Raw genomic sequence first — 15999 nt, forward strand, 5'->3', positions numbered from 1 at the left:
AAGGTCCCCCGGGGGGTGAGCAGGAGCCTGCAGAGGCTCCGCACACCCCTTCCCACCCCCTCCCTCACACCCTCCTGAAATATCCATAATCCCAACACAAAAGATTTGCTTGCTTCACAGTTAGGAAAATGTGAAACCATGAAATAATAAACTGGGTTGAATTGTGTGGATCTGGACGTTCAAGATGTATGTGGGGGGCATCATCTGTGTGTTTGAGTGTGGTTTAGCTCCTGCATTTTTGTCCCACGTGGCTTACAGTTATATGGACATGCCAAGCTGCATCTGTCCACTCTGCTGTTGATAGACACCTGGGCTCTTTCTAGCTGGGGTCTTTTGGATTCAGCTGCTGTGATACACATACCCTGGTGTGCACCTTTTGGTGGCTGCGGGGCTGCAGTTTGGCTGGCATTGACCTAAATGTGAAATCACATGCTTGTGAATGTGTCGAGGTTCTGAGAAATGACCATGCACATGTTGCGCTCAGAGGTCAAGACCCAGTTTCTTCCCACCACGAGCTCATGAAGGTTCTATTTGCCTCACAACCTCCCAATGGATTCTCAAGGTTTGAAATTGTAGCCACGGAGATGGATGTTTTAATTTCCATTGTGTTGGTAACTAATGAGTACGGACGTTTCTTGATATTTTACAGGAGACCCTTGGAAATCTCTTATGAAGTTCACATTTATTTCCTGGCTTTTTTTCTATTGTCATATGCCATTTTCTTGTTGATTTTAGAGTTCTTTATATATTCTGGGTATAAGTCAGGCGATAAATATAGAGCTTGAAATAATTTCTCCAGTGTCGTGGCTTCTCTGTGGACTCCAACACAGTTAACTGAGGATCAACCTTGCGCTCACTGATGTCGGATCTTTGCTTGTGCGCGCTGAGATTTTCCCTGCCGAGGTCCTCTACCCCCTTCACAGTGTGGATGCTCTTTGCATCTGAGTGCAGTGTGATTAATGATTTCCTGTGGGATTGCTGTCCCCATTGCACTGGAGGTTGCCAGTGTACCCTCCGCGGTGATGGGCAAGACGGTCTTCCCTGCTCTCTGCAGTGGCAGGTGTGCCCGGTGGGCGGAGGCTCCTGGGTGTGAGTGAGCACCATGTTCTCTGCAGATTCCAGGGGTCTGCTGCCCTCATTCTGCGTCTTCATCTGTTTGAATTAGCGTCACGACAAGTCCGGGCAAGCATGTTTTCTCCACCTTGGCTCTGATTCCTCCTTGTGCTTCCTGATCTTCTCAACCTCGACATTTTTATATATTTTAGAACCAGCATGCATATTTTGGCCAGAGTTATGTTAAGCTTCTGACCGGATGTGCATTATTCTATGATCAATATGGTGAAATTGACTTCTTCCCTTTATCCTTCTTCCCACATTAGCTCTCCTTTTATACATTTCTTTAAAAAAAAAATCCTCTGTGGAATTTTTAATAATTTTCCTTGTGGATTTTTAATCATTTGTTTTTGAGGATCTTCCTTTAGATTTATTTCTGGTATTTAATTTTTTTTGGGGGGGGGGTCCTGTTGTAAAGGGCAACATGTTGAAAATCATTACAACACTTTGTTGGTACAATATATGGCTGGTAAACAGACAAAAAAATGCACGGATTTGGTGATCAGCAACCTTGAAAAATCTACTCCTTAATGCTATTTTTCTATAGCTGGTTGGTGTTTTCCTTGTGCACGGGTCTGCATGTGCATGTCCATATACATTCATGCTATGTCAAAATCATGAATTCACTTCTTCTTTTGCCTTATATAGATCATTCGTTTGACTCGGAGACTGACCAGGTCCTTGGTAGAAAGTTGAGTAGAGGTGGGACAACACAAAGCTCTTGCTGTTCCCAAGTCCCAGGAGACAGAGTTCAACCTGCAGCCGTTAGGGGTAAGAGACATCCACAGAGCAGATCGACAGATTCTTCCCACAAAGGACTGCAAAGCAAACATCCAAACATCGTGGTCTTTCTATTCCTCCCCTCCTCCTCCTCCTTTGATGAACATTTAAAAACCCCAGGTAGAGAGGGCATTAGTGCTAGGGAGGGAGTCTGCAAATTCCAGCTCTCTGATGAAGAAAGTTCTGGACTCTTCCCATTTTCTACCCATCAAAAATGCATAGTTGTAGTTTTCAAAGAATTGTAGCAACAAATAAAACAAGGCATTTTATATATTTTTTCCTGAGTCTATTGAGATGAACATAGACTCTTATTCCTTCATGGATCTAAAAATTTACATCATTTTTTTGTACCTAATATATAATAAAATATTTTATTTTGGTGGCTTTTTAAGCTAGCTATAATACATCTTTATGCATTTATTCATATTAAAATAAAAGATTTAAAAGGTGTGGCATTAACCGGCTTCTATAATTCACCCTCAGAAGCAGCTACTTTTGCGGGTTAACTTCTTGATTCTTTTGTATAATCCTAAATTAAAATGTGCAAAATCTAATCATGTGACCCTGCAACTCCTTGATATTGTTTGCTTAACAGTAAATGTGCTTGCCTAAAAAGAGAAGTTATTATTATGGTATGGAAGTCTGTGTTGAGGGAAAAAAATAATGGTGGGTACTCATCTGCAAAATTCAACTGAAGTCTTGAATGTAATCTTCAAATCCATTGAAGTTGCCCATTTTAGCAAGCCTGGGAAACAGTGAGGTGCTTACAAATCAGAATTGGGGACACTAACTCAGGAATGCAAAACAGAAATAGACACTCCACTGACTAGCGGGGAAATGTGGCACAGGGGTAGGGACGTTGCTCTGGGGTCCCTTTTCTCTGTGGGCATTTGATGCATGTCCTAGGGCTGGGGACAACTTTGAGGCTTCTCACACTGCTGGTCACGATGGTAAAGAGGACAGATGTGGTCTTCAACTTCACAGAGCTCTTCCTTCATGTTTTCTCCTCTGCCGGGGAAAACAGGTCAAGAAAATGACACACAATGACAGGGGGCAGGTGGTGGTAAGGAGGATCCAGATGCACCCCCAAGAGACCAGGTGAGGGGCTGGTCAGGCCTCGGGCAATCGGAGGTGACAGCCTGTGCCCGGGGTCAGCACTGAAATGAAGTAGGAAAGAATGTGAGCTCCCGGAGATCACGTGGCTGGGCAAAGCCAGGTGGGTCACCAGGAGAATTTCAGCCAGATGGAGGTCACCTCAAGGTAAGGCTGAGAGAGTGTGGGACAACTAGGTCTGTCCTAACCCAGCAGTGTGGGGAAGACAAGGGTCACGGGTGGGGTGAGATCTACGTATGGGGAGGCCCTGCCAATGGCCAGCGTGGGAGTGGCTGCAGTTTACATTGGCAAACCTGGAGGGGGGGAGGTGCTGGAGACCAGGGGGTGGTGGGAGAGGCCACTAGATTTGCCAAGGTGTGGTGCTCATGTACCTGGGTGGAGTGAAGGACCAGGTAGACTGTGGGCCCCGAGGGTTGGCTTCCTAGAGACCCTGTGGGTTTGGCAATAGATCTTCTGTTCCAACCCGACTGCTCGGTTGGAGCAGGAGCTGTGGGTGCCCGGCAGTGCTCCATGTCCTCCTGCTCCATGTCCTCGTGCTCCATGCCCAGCCTCTCTGGTCGGGTCTCTGCTTCTCCTTCTGCAGAGCTCTGCTTTTTGCCACGCCAAGCAGGGCACCTCCTCCACAGCTCCATCTGGATGGCAGAGGTATCTGAGTGCTCTCTCTGTGACACCCTAAGTGCAGATGCATCTCAAGTGGCCCTGCCACTGTCACTCTGACTTGGAATCCAATTGATAATAGTCTCCGTGAGACTAGAAACCACTCTATGGATCCAGCAGCATTTGAATGATTCTGAGGCTCTGAAACTCAAATGCCTTTGGTGACCCCGCAGGTCACGTAAACCTGGGAGCCGTCACGTTGAGTCAGTTGTTGATAAGGTTGCTTCCCTGTTTCCAAATCACACTTTTGCCAGTTGCACATTTAAAAGACGCTGTATGGAGACTGAAGATGGATGTGGGAACACTAGGTCCTCATACTGTTCTCTGCACTTTGAATACGTGTGGAATCTTCCATAGTAAGAAAGTTTAAAAAGAGCCATCTGCAGCCTTAATCTCCTAGTTGTGTATACTCTGTTCTCTCACACACATCTCTGTGGCAGATGGGTGGCCCCAGGCTCACACTTGTGGTGAAGGAAATTGTTTATCTCCAGGCTGCTTCCAATAGACTCTCTCCACCTTTTGAAAACTTACCTTTCCAAGAGCACAAAAGTGGGGCAGCCAGGGTCCTGCTGTATCCACGAGGCAGGTGACACCAGGGTGGGAACATCAGTGGGATTTAGGATAAGAAACCTGCCTGAGCAGTGCCTCATCCCCACTGGCTACTGGCCTTGACCTGGGCTGTGAACAGGGCTCTATGAGGTCATGATGATGAAACAGTGCAAGATTCAAACTCACCTCTGACCAGGGACTCATACAGCACATCCAGACCATGTTTCTGCCGGCCACAGGGGAAACAGGTAGGGTTTAGCCAGCCCTTCCTGAGTGACAGGCCTGGGGCTGAGGACTGTAGCTACAGAAATGGTTAACCTGCTAGGAAGTCAGGTGGCTAATCTATGAATATATACCAATGCTGGCAGGCATGGGGCTGTTCTCTGAGCAGAGGCCAGGGCAGGGTCCCCAAGCCAGCCGTGAGCCCACACCTATCCCTGCCTGGGGTCTGCACTCTGGGGTTGGCCTTCATGGGGACTCAGGATCACAGAGCCAGTGATCACTACATCTTAAAACCAGCTGTGACCCTCGTGTTTGCTGAGGGCACAGGGCCACTTTCCTTTTTAGCAGACTTCAGGGGAATGAAAGTGAGTGACCTTCCTTCCTGCCCAGCGAAGGGAGACCTTCCAGGTTCCCGCTTGCTGGAATGACCAGGAGGCCAGAGGGTCAATGGCAAAGCTGGACAGTGCTCTCCTCTGTCCCTCCTCCCCCAGCTGCACTGGAGACAGACCTGCACAGCACAGGGATGGACGATGCTCATCACCAGACCTGGGAGCAGCGTGGTCCCAGACGCTGGGTGAACTCCACTCCACTATGTCAGCCCCTGCGATCAGTCCCCATTCCCTCAAGCCATCTTCCCCCAGGCCCTACCTTTGTCGACCTGTGCCAATGGGTTTCTCCACACGCAGGTGTCACTCAACCTGATCACAAAGCGATGGCCCGGAAGAAGGTGATTTATGGAGATTGGAAAACAAACAGTCTAACAGGGTGGCCTGAACACGCCCAGACACACAGCTCTCACTAGGAGAGCGACTTCCTAGTCCTTTGAACTATTATGCCTTTTATCATTAGAGTTTAGTTGAAAGAATCAATAGAACAAAAAGCGTCAAAAGTGGGGTGGTAGATTCCATTAAGAAGGAAATGAGCAGAGATGAGTCAGGGATATTGTTGACTAGCCCCAGATCATCCCTAATGGCCCTTAGAAGTGATGGTCTTCCTGTGTTCCCTGACTCCAGCTGTCCTGGTCACTCCCCTGCTCTTGTGTTTGCAGCTTACACAGTGAGCAGGGCCTGGGTCATCTGGCATCCTGCAGACTGGGGACTGTGGGATTTTAGAGCACACAGACAGGAGCTACTTGACCTGCAATGGCTGAAATAATTCATAAAATTATCCATGGAGATATTACTTAAAACCCTAATTAAAAAAAAAAATATCGAAATGCCCTGTGTTCACCCACCATCCTTGTTTCTCAGGACCTAAAACGTGGCAAAACTCCTCCTTATTTCAAAACTCAGTTAGCAGTGAGACCTGGATGTAAATGGGGAGCAACTGTAAAGAAAGCAGGTCCCAGGCAGGTGCGGGGATGTTGGCGGAGCAGGTCACGGCAGCAGGGAGGGGCAGGACAACCAAACATCCGAAAATCTTCTAGACTCTTGAAACACTGGCCCGCAGCTTCCCTTCTCCAGGCAGGGGGAAATAAAATTGGGAAAATTCTGGACAGGAGCAAGAGGAGAATGATCTGTTTTTTCTGTGGAAAGTGCAGCTTATCAGGTTGGCCCGTTCTTGGAGAGGGAGTGGCCATTCGCCAGATGTGGGGAGGCAAAACGGGGAGAGAATCACAGAGTCTCCTCCAATTCCAGCCCCCGACCCCAGCCTCCTAGAGCAGGTGGCTCATCTCTGAGACATCTCCAGGTGGGGTGCACACTGTGTTAGTCTGCTCTTCACCTCTGTGACCAAGGTTCCTGACAAGAACCACTTAGGGGAGGAGCAGTTGCTTTTGGCTCATGGTTTCCGAGGTCAGTCCAGGGCCAGCAGGCACCATGGCTCTGGGCCTGAGTGGGGCAGGGTGTGGTGGAAGAGAGCTGCTCAGCTCATGGTGGCCAGGAAGCACAGAGAGAGGGGCCAAGAATCCAGGACACAAGGTGACCCCCACGTGCACACCCAGTGACCACTTCCTCCAGCATCCTTCCCAACTAGTAACCTGTGGGTCTGCCCATGACGAGGTAACAGCTCACATAACTCATGATCATAAGATCATGAGTTATAAGGGGACACTGCTACCAATAACCAACCATGACATATGATGTAAGTGCCTCTGGACTCCCATGCATGTCTGGGAGCCTGTGCCTGTGTAAGCCATCCACATCAGGGACCGTGTGTGAAAGTGGCTTTGTACTGAAGTGTAAGTGAAAGGCCATCACGTCTATTAGCATTTGTGACCTGCTGTGGGTGCCCCAGTGCTGGGCACACGGGTGCCACCTTCCTTGGTGGCACCAGGGTCCTGACAGGAAGGTGCTGTCCAGGTAACGGCTCTGGGTTTGGGCTTCATGCTGTCCGCTCAGCCTCAGGCCAGCGTTTCCTTCCTTGGCTAAGGGGCTCCGCAGAGAGAATCCCACGGCCATGTGCTCAGGCCTCCTGGGATCCCTGGGGCCTCCTGGTCAGCATCTGCAATTTTCCTAGAAGATGCCTCAGGCCAAGGCTCAGCTTCCTGTGACCTCATAGACCCCGGGTCTGGGGGTTCAGGTTCTAGCCTCTGCAGGTCCCTGCCACGGAGCCACAGTGCTGGCACAGGACAGCTGAGCCCTTACCTTGTTGAGGACGTCTCTGAGCTGCGACCTTCATTCCAATGTCCCCTACAGAATCAGGGTGCAGCCAGATGATAGTGTCCGTTCCTGTCCAGGCCAAGTCACGTGAAAGCAGGACGTGCTACAGAACAGAGCAGGTCGCAGGGCAGTGTGGCCGAGAAGAGCTGCCCAGGAGAGCTGAGCAGAGCCTGGGTGCTTAGTGGACTGGGTGATGAGTGTGTGTGTCACTGAGGAAGGGAAGCCTTCACACGCAGAGAGCAAGGAGCCAGGAGAGTGGAGCTGCTCCGGGTGCCCTCTCAAGTCTGGGGAGTTGCTGATGAGCAAGTGGCCTCCTCCAGGACCTCCATCTGGCCTCCTCCAGGACCTCCATCTGGCCTCCTGTGGGACCTCCGCATGGCCTCCTCTAGGACCTCCACCTGGTCTCCTGCGGGACCTCTGCATGGCCTCCTCCAGGACCTCTGCGTGGCCTCCAGGACCTCCACGTGCGAGTTCCTCTAGTTCCTGCAAGAAGGGTGGACAGCGGTAGCCTTGCTGGGGTGGGAAGAGCACAAGTCACCCGAGGCTCGCTCCCTCCGTGACTGGGGTCAGCAGTGGAGGGCGGGGCTTTGTGTGGGAGAGGGAGCGCTGGCCGTGACGTCAGAGCATTGCCTCTCCTGGAGGGAGGCTGTCTGGTGTGCTGAGAAGCCAGAGTGAGGTCAGGGAGGCTGAGAGTGCAAAGCACCTTCGCATTCTGAGGTTTGGTGCTCGGGCTGTGGTGGGTGAGAAATGACATCTCTTCCCTGGTGACATCTAAGCCTGAGTACCATTCCCTTCTTGCCTTCATCCTCTCTTCTCTCAGGAGTCAAATGTGGCCAGAAGGCCCCGGGAACCACACATAGAGGCTGCCTGGATGCAGCCATCATGGTCAGCGTCCTCACGCCCTGACCACACCTGCTTTGCTGGGCTACGTGTCAAGTAGAACTTTGTGATTTTTTGAAATCTATCATCTCTCATCTATCATCTGTCCACCTACCTACCTGGTGCAGGATTAATAAGGTGAAATAAGATTTCACCCAAGCATAAAAAGCTCAGAGAAGAGAAGTGATTTCATTAGGTCACAGAGCTTGAGAGCAATAAAGCTGTGATCTGAACAGAGTTAACTTAGTCCCCTTCAGTCTAGACTCTGACTGTGGAATGACATTAGAAAGTGCACCTTGGCTTACAGTAGCAAACTTTTGGAAAGTTCTAGCTTCTTAGGTGGATGGTTCTGTAGAGTGCCCTCTGTTCAGCCCAAGTCCAGGGTGTCAGTCAGGGTACTGGTACCTGTCCAGAGGGCATTAATGACAGGACTGGCTGAGGGCGGGGCTCTCTGTCACTTCCCACCTGACACTAGACAACTACGTTGACATGTCTGAGCTTCAGTTTTGTCATTGATACTATGAGAACCAGCTTCTCGACCACAGGGCTGCTGCTGGGGTTATGTAAGGACACAGGTCTAGGAAGCCCAGTGCCCGACGGCCGCGTGTCCAACACTGGGCATGACGCAGAGCTTCTCCTTCTCTCAGCCGACGCTCTCCACCCAGCTCCAGTCACACGGGGCTGGCTCCTGCAGGGCCCCACGAGAGCACAGCCCCCTCTGCATACAGGTGACCTACAGCAGAAGCAGCACCTGGGCCGGTGGCCAAGAATGTACCAGGAGGCTCTAATTTCACCAAAGCACAGGAAAGCCAGGATCCAATCTGACATCGGCCACACAGAAGCTTGGGTACTGTCCATCGGCAGAAGCTGACCGTATAGTTATGGTGGAGTTAGATTTCAAAATATTTAAGTTAGATTTCAAAATATTTAAGTCCCGGGTGGGGCTGAGGGTGCACCCTGTAATCCCAGCTACCAGGAGGCTTAGGCAGGAGGGTCACAAGTTCAAGGTCAGCCTGGGCAACCTGTGAGACTCTACCTCAAAAGAAAGGAGGAAAGTGTGGGGGGTGTAGGTCAGGGGTAAGCTCTTGCCCAGCATGTGCAAGGCCCTGCTTTCTACCCCATGTACCACACACAACTACACACACACACACAGTAGAGGCCTGACAGAGGACCACTGTGAGCACGGCAGCCCTTTCTGCCAGCATCTGCTGCAGGAACAGGATTGTTATTGTGCAACCCCACTACAAGTTTGCACCTCACTAGTAAGACACTTCAGTGAGCTGCAGGAGAACATGGGAAGAGGCAGGAATTGGGCGCCTATTCAGGAATTCTGCCTGCTTTTCACTGACCGAGAAGAACTGAGGTCTTCAGCGGCAGAGGAGAAGCAGAAAGATTCAAGTCAAGCACAGTTACTCAGGTGCTCTGCTTCATGGTGTCTCACGGAGGGGATACATTCACTGCCTCAGATGCACTCTGCTCGCTCTGTCTGGTAATAGTTTCAAGGTTGAAAAACTGAGACTTCATCAAAAATCTGAAAGTAGTTTCTTTTTCCCTTCCATCCAGAAAACATTTCACAACCATGAGAGGCAAATGAGGTTCAGTATCAGGTATCCCGTAGTGAGATTCCAATGTGTCTCAAAATGAGTGAACAAGTGCTCCTCCGACAAAGGGCCACACAAGTCATTCTCTTAATGTGTGTCACAGGGGTACCTGGGAAAGCTCTGAGTTCTGCTCAATTTTGCTGTGAACATAATTAATAATTCCATGACAAGACTTTATTTCCCCAAGTTTTGCTCTATAAAGCGGCTGCACAGGCAAATCTTTACAATCATATCACTTTCTGTGACATGAAAATTAAGCATACAAATTACAGACAGCATTTTAGCTACGCACTTTTTAGCAAAATCTGACTTGTTTACACACTCAGAAGGCCAGAAGGCCTTTGACAGGCATGTGTTCTGGAAGAGTAGGGCAGGTTCACATGCACGGTGGCTCCAGGAGCCCCTTCAGTTCTGATTGCTCACACTGGAGGCTCCAGATCATCTCCAACCAAGTGTGACTTCTGATGCAAACCTGCGTTTCCCAGTGACTCTTAAGGTAAGCCACCAAGTGCAGGAAACAGAACAACGTCAAGGGGAAGAAGAGCTTTGTTCAATCCTGTGACACAATAAGTTTACAAAATGACCCAGACAAGACCGTTAGTCAGTCCTGTGTGATGGGATCAGGGTGGATACGTGTAAGCACACTTTTGTCCAGAATCTACAGAATGCACAGCACCAAGACGGGCTCAGATCTGAGCTAGGGACTGTGAGCAACTGTGCACCAATATAGGTTCATCCATCGTCACCAACATACCCTCGGGCAGAGTCTGTTAAGCCTGCTCAGGGGACGGCGTGAGCATGTGTGCAGCTGGGGTACCTGGGAAATCTCTGTGAGTTCTGCTCAATTTTGCTGTGAACATAAAAGTGCTTTAAAGACAAAACCTATTGGAATAGGGAGGAAAATGAATGAAGAACCTCTAATAAAACCCTACTACACATCCCTGCATCTCTACCTGGCAGTTTTCAAATCCCATCTGTCCCACAGGGGGGTTCCTTTTTAAGGTTCTCAGGGTTTAAGTTTGAATTTGATGAGTTCATGAGATTTTTTTTTAATAGGTAGATTTCACACGAGTGTCTGAAGAGGGTTAATTTGATTTCAACCTGTTGCTATCCAGTGCCAAGCACATGTCAGACCGTGTCATCAGTAAAATAGTCAATGACAGTGAGTCAAATAACCTACCCTCCCCCCTTGGAAGTGGCACGCTAGCAAGGTGGGCAGACGGTGCACACCCAGGTGAGATCCTGACTCTTCCAGTCCCCACTTCCCAGGCCTGGGTGAGGGTCCTTCAATTCCTGGGAACAAATGGTGTTTGGCTGTTAGTTTTTCTGAGAGCCGGGGAGTGGCATCTAGATGCAGTTTTAATGGTATTTTCATAACTGTTAAATTAGTGCTTTTTTTTCTGTTAATCCTCCATCAATGTGTCAAAGGCATGAGTAACTGATATAATTAAAAACACACTCAACCCTCCGTGCACGGAAAGGGAAGGGAACCCATCTTGGGGGCTGTACACCCTGAACGTGGTGATTGCACAACTCTGTGGACTTGTCAAAACACAGAAATGCACACTCGAAAGGGTGAATGGTATTATGCATACACACCACCTCAACAGAAGAGATAGGACACACAGTCAATGATGGAATTGGGTAGAATATCATGAAAGTATCCTTGACATCCTCAAACGGAGAAGGTGGCATTGAGGAAGGGCCAGATGTTGAGGAGAACTTCAGGCATGTCACCCTATTTTAAAACAAAGTTCTTTTCCTTTATGGGCTGCAGGAAACATATGCTCCTCCCACCTCCAACCAAGAACTTCCACTGGCAACTGTCATTGAGAAAGGGAAAGAGTTTAAATAGTCACCCAGCGACACACAGCTAATGTCAGAAATGGAATTTGAACCAAATACCCTGTCAGCAGAACTTGGGCTCTGAAGCCAATTTCCTCCACAGTCAGCCTGAAGCCAACGGGGAACTGGCCCCGTGGAATATCAGATTCATGTAAAGTTAGTAACATGACTTGGGTCCCTGGCCTAGATGGTGTGGTGAAGCCAGAGCTGCCCAGGGAGCTCAAGGGTGCTGGTTTCACCTGTGCATCTGCACAGCCAAGGACAAGACACTCCCAGGATTTTACTACCAGAAGAACTTAATGGAGAAGGTTCTTATTAATGTGAGAAGTTTTTCATTGAGTGGCTACTTTTGCAAACTTCAATGCTAGAACATAGAACAACTGGTATAAATAAGAACACATTTAAAACTAACGAAGGGCAGTCTATCCTAAAGAACCCCGCAAACCAACATCACTGTGTATCTACAGGTTGAAAAGATTTAATTACACTGTCTGGAGTCCAGGGCCTTGACTGACCGGTGGTGTTTCCTGCTGTGCTGGATTATGATTCAAGATGGCAGAGGTTGACCTTGGATTTGTGTGTTTAATTAACTTTGGACAGTTTGGGGGCCAGTCTTCTCTTGGTTATTTCTCCTTTGCTGGCCTTTCCCTAATCCTGAGCTGTTGGAAGTCGCCCCCACCTGATGGGAACACTCCCTGTTTGGGAGACTCTTCATCTCCTGTGTTTCCATCTTGGATATTTCGAACAGCTATGCAATGAAGTTCAATGTCTAATTTCCATGACATCCTTTCAACACATTCTCTCAGGAATTTGTAGCTTCCATCTTTAAAAGCAATTAATTTGTGCCTTTCTAAAGCTCTGCTAAGGGTTTTGAGTGAATTCAATTCCTCTCCTGTCCTGACCTGTTCTGGCTGGTGGCTTTCCTGCTGCTCTTCCCTTGCCTGTCCTCATGTAGGGCAACCTCTGCTTGGATGCCAGCCCTGGAGAACCTTGCTGGATGGGTGCTGGGCATTGTGTACCACCTACATCTCTAGCTCTGTGGGTATGGGGGACAATGAAGCTGCTTTGAATCATTGGATCCTTTTGCATCAAGCTCTTGGGATGTTTTAGGGGGACCAGAGCAGTCTCAGTGCACAGCGACCCCCACCCCACTTCTGCAGCGAGACCCCCAGTGTTCTGCTCAATGCCTCACAGATGACGAAGCTTCTCAGCCTGGGAGCAGCTCTGTGGCCTCCCTTGAGTAGCACCAGGCTCTGTCCCCTCGAGTCCCGATGGGTGGTTCCCTGATGCAGCAGTCGATCAGTACCCCAGTCAGTACTCGGGGACCCTTCTAGGATCCCCAGAGCCCCTCCTGTCCATCCTCCCCCTCCTGAGGGCTCACTTCACTTGCCATGGATGGGTGCTGTCTCCTTACCGGGGAATCCTCCAGGCTCCACCCCACTTTCCCTCCGTGTGCAGCACAGGGAGCCATCCCTGGGCACACTGGCACTGCCACAGGGCCCTCTGCTTCCCAGCTCTCAGGGTCACTGTACTATATCACCTGAGGGCTGCTGTCTTTCTGATTGTTGTCTCATTCATTTTTCTCTTTTGGTTGTTGAAAGAGGGACAACAGTGATGTCCCCTAAGTCTGTCCCCAAACAAAAGCCCTTCGTCTTCAACCAAAGCAGAAATGCCCAGGGCTCATGGGTACTGACGGTTCTCCTGCCTTAGCTGCTGCTTGTCCTCCTTTCCTTCCTCTGAGCAGGGCTCTTTAGCACCTATTCATTCAGCTCTGACTTCCAAGTATCAGAGGGGAGCTCAGTGGACATGTGTCGCCCCCCATAAGCTCAAGTTGGTGCTGGCTTTTTTCTAAAAATCAAATGTTCAAACATTTATTAAATATCTGCTTTGGAACAGCCACTGTACTAATGAGCATGGAAAAGAAACTGTGTAACATAGTATTCCCTTCTTCAAGGGTCATGAAATAGGTTAGTAAGATAAATAAGTATGAAATGAAGCAGAGAATAGGGAATGGGAACTTCAGAAATTTGCTTGTTAAAATCATTATTTGAGATTGTTCCTAAACCACCTTGAAATCTAATTCAATTCATATGGAAATTAAGTATGTCAATTCATTCCCCTGGGATCCTAGGTTCCTTTCTTATTCTCAAATTTGAACTTGCTCTAGAGGATCTGGACTGACCACCCCCCAATTCACCATCTTCTCTTCTCCCTGTCTTCTTCTGCTACACAGAATGAGAGGCAAAACAAAAACCCTCTTCACCCCCCACAACAACAAAAAAAATATAATCCCAAACGTTACAGGCTCTCTGGTACCTGTGCATCACCTTGTAATTCAATTTGAATCAATGACACCGGTGTCAGGAAAATGGACACCATCAGAACAGATATCTGTCCTCTGGGTGTTCATCAAGACAAAACACAAACAGACAAACCAACCCAAAACAAAAGACAAAGCAAACAAATAGAGATGTTTTAGCAGAAGATATTTTACACTCCCCACTCTTTCCTTTCTTGAAATGCAACAACTTCGAGGTCTGCATATGGAGCAGCCACCTTGTGACCATGGGGACAAGCCACATGCTGATATTGCTTGAGAGTGGAGTAGAGGCTGGCCTCCTGATGTCTAGGCCGTTCAGCATGAACACCCAGGTGTGCAAACACAACCCCTCCACTTACATGTGCCACTGAAATAGAGACCAGTCCAGCCCTTTCTGAGGTTGTCTGATAGTAACGCATCTTCACTGATAGACAAACCATCTTCTTTGGCTAAATTCCCAGGAATGCAATTCCTAAAAAAAAAAAAAAAGAAAGAAAACAAAATCCCACATCCTTTTTCTGCAAGCCTTCTCCACTTTTAATGACAAGATCCATTTCGTGTCTGTAAAATCAAAGGCAGTGGGACAGGATGGGGAAGCCACAGGCTTTGGGGTCTGATAAACTTGGGCACGTCCGTCCTAGATTAGCCACCTGGGCAGAAGCTTAGCCGCTTCTCTGTCTTTTTTAAGCAGCTGTCACTCTTGTGTGCCTTCATTTCTCTTTTGATTAGCATCTGTGGAATCACAATCATTATGGAAATCAAGAATCATTAAGAAGCCTTGTCCACAAAACATGTAGCTCTGCTCTTCTGGGCTCAGAAACCCACACCAGAGCAGCTAGCTCTGCGCCCTGTGACTGCTCCAGTGATGAGTCTGAGCATCTCCAGGTGACTGCGGTTGTCCTCCATGGCTGTGGGTCCCAGTGCCTCATCCATTGAGCATGTAGTAGAGACAGGACTGTTTAGGATTGATAGGTGGGTGCAGTAAACATCTACAGCTGTGGGCAAAGCCCCATGGGCAAAGCCCTGGTCTCAGATACAGCTTTTGAAGTTAAGGAGACAACCTGGTGAAATTGGCTCACATGAGCCCAAGCAAATGTGTGGTTTTGCAAAATATCATTAAATTGTCATGGCCCAGTCATTCCTGTGATTATGTAAAACACTTGAGCTATTTGCCCAAGCTCGTGAAACAAACTTCTTATGCAAAAAGTATTGATTAATAAAAGATAAGCATTATTAATTCAGCTGTCCTTGCCCATCTCAATCCCGGCAATTTTTATTTCTTTTATTCACACAAAGCTTTGGTTTTTGAGAAATTTCACTTTTTAGATGAAGCTATGGTTTAGTGCAGTCATGGACAGTGGCTGAGAGGCATGCTGATCACGTATTTTTTTTCCCCCAATTATGATTTTCGGAAGCATTTCATTAAAGTGACTTCTGCACCAGGGTTCACCCCGTGAATCAAATCTTTGACAACAGCATAACGTGCCACCTGCTCATCAAGTAGTTTTCAAAAGTCTCTTCACGTGTTATCAATCACTGTTTCTGAAAAACATCCCTGCTTCCTCTGTGCTGGGAATGGGTGTCAGGGTGCTGTGAATATGGATGAGAACACTTCTTTCCTAATAGCGCTTACAACTTTCTGATTTGTAAATTGAAAAAAATAAATAACATCCTCTGCACACAGAAATGGCAAAGGCTAAAGAAAATGGTCTTTAATGAGATTTTTGTCATGCTGCAGGCCCTTGGCTGGAAGCAATATCCCCCAGTACCCCTGCACCAGCTCCCCTTGCAGACAGTGTGGGGAAGACACCTCGGAAGTACCTGGGGGAGAAGCCGCGCCAGCTACAAATAGTTAGTAACCATCAAAGTCCCTATGGGGGCAGCTGGCTTTCCCACGCTGTCCTACAATGTGCACTGCACACACTTAAACAGAGCCAGGGAGCTATGACACTTAATCTCCCTCTGTTTAAAAAGTCATTTGTAGTAAATCGCTTCTATAGCCTCTCCCAGACTTCACATTCCCTCCATTGCATGGTTTTGCACAAAAGGCTCACCAAAGACTGTTCACTCTGGAGTCTCTTCTCTGGGTTCCAGTCTGTAAGCTTTCTCCTAATTATTATTGCATCCCTGTGACCACACATCCCTGTGGAGCAATGACGGTAGGGACAGGGGCATACTGAGGGGGGTTGTCTCCTCTGTGAAGACAGAATTAGAGCCACCCATGTTTGCTGATTTTGGAAATGAGGATGCTCAATTTGCAGGGCATTTGCTCGCTGACTGCAGGAAGTCCCAGGACATGCTGAGCCTGCTCCATGCCCAG

This window comes from Callospermophilus lateralis, chromosome 1, assembly GCF_048772815.1.
Source record: "Callospermophilus lateralis isolate mCalLat2 chromosome 1, mCalLat2.hap1, whole genome shotgun sequence".
Classification (NCBI taxonomy): Eukaryota; Metazoa; Chordata; class Mammalia; order Rodentia; family Sciuridae; genus Callospermophilus; species Callospermophilus lateralis.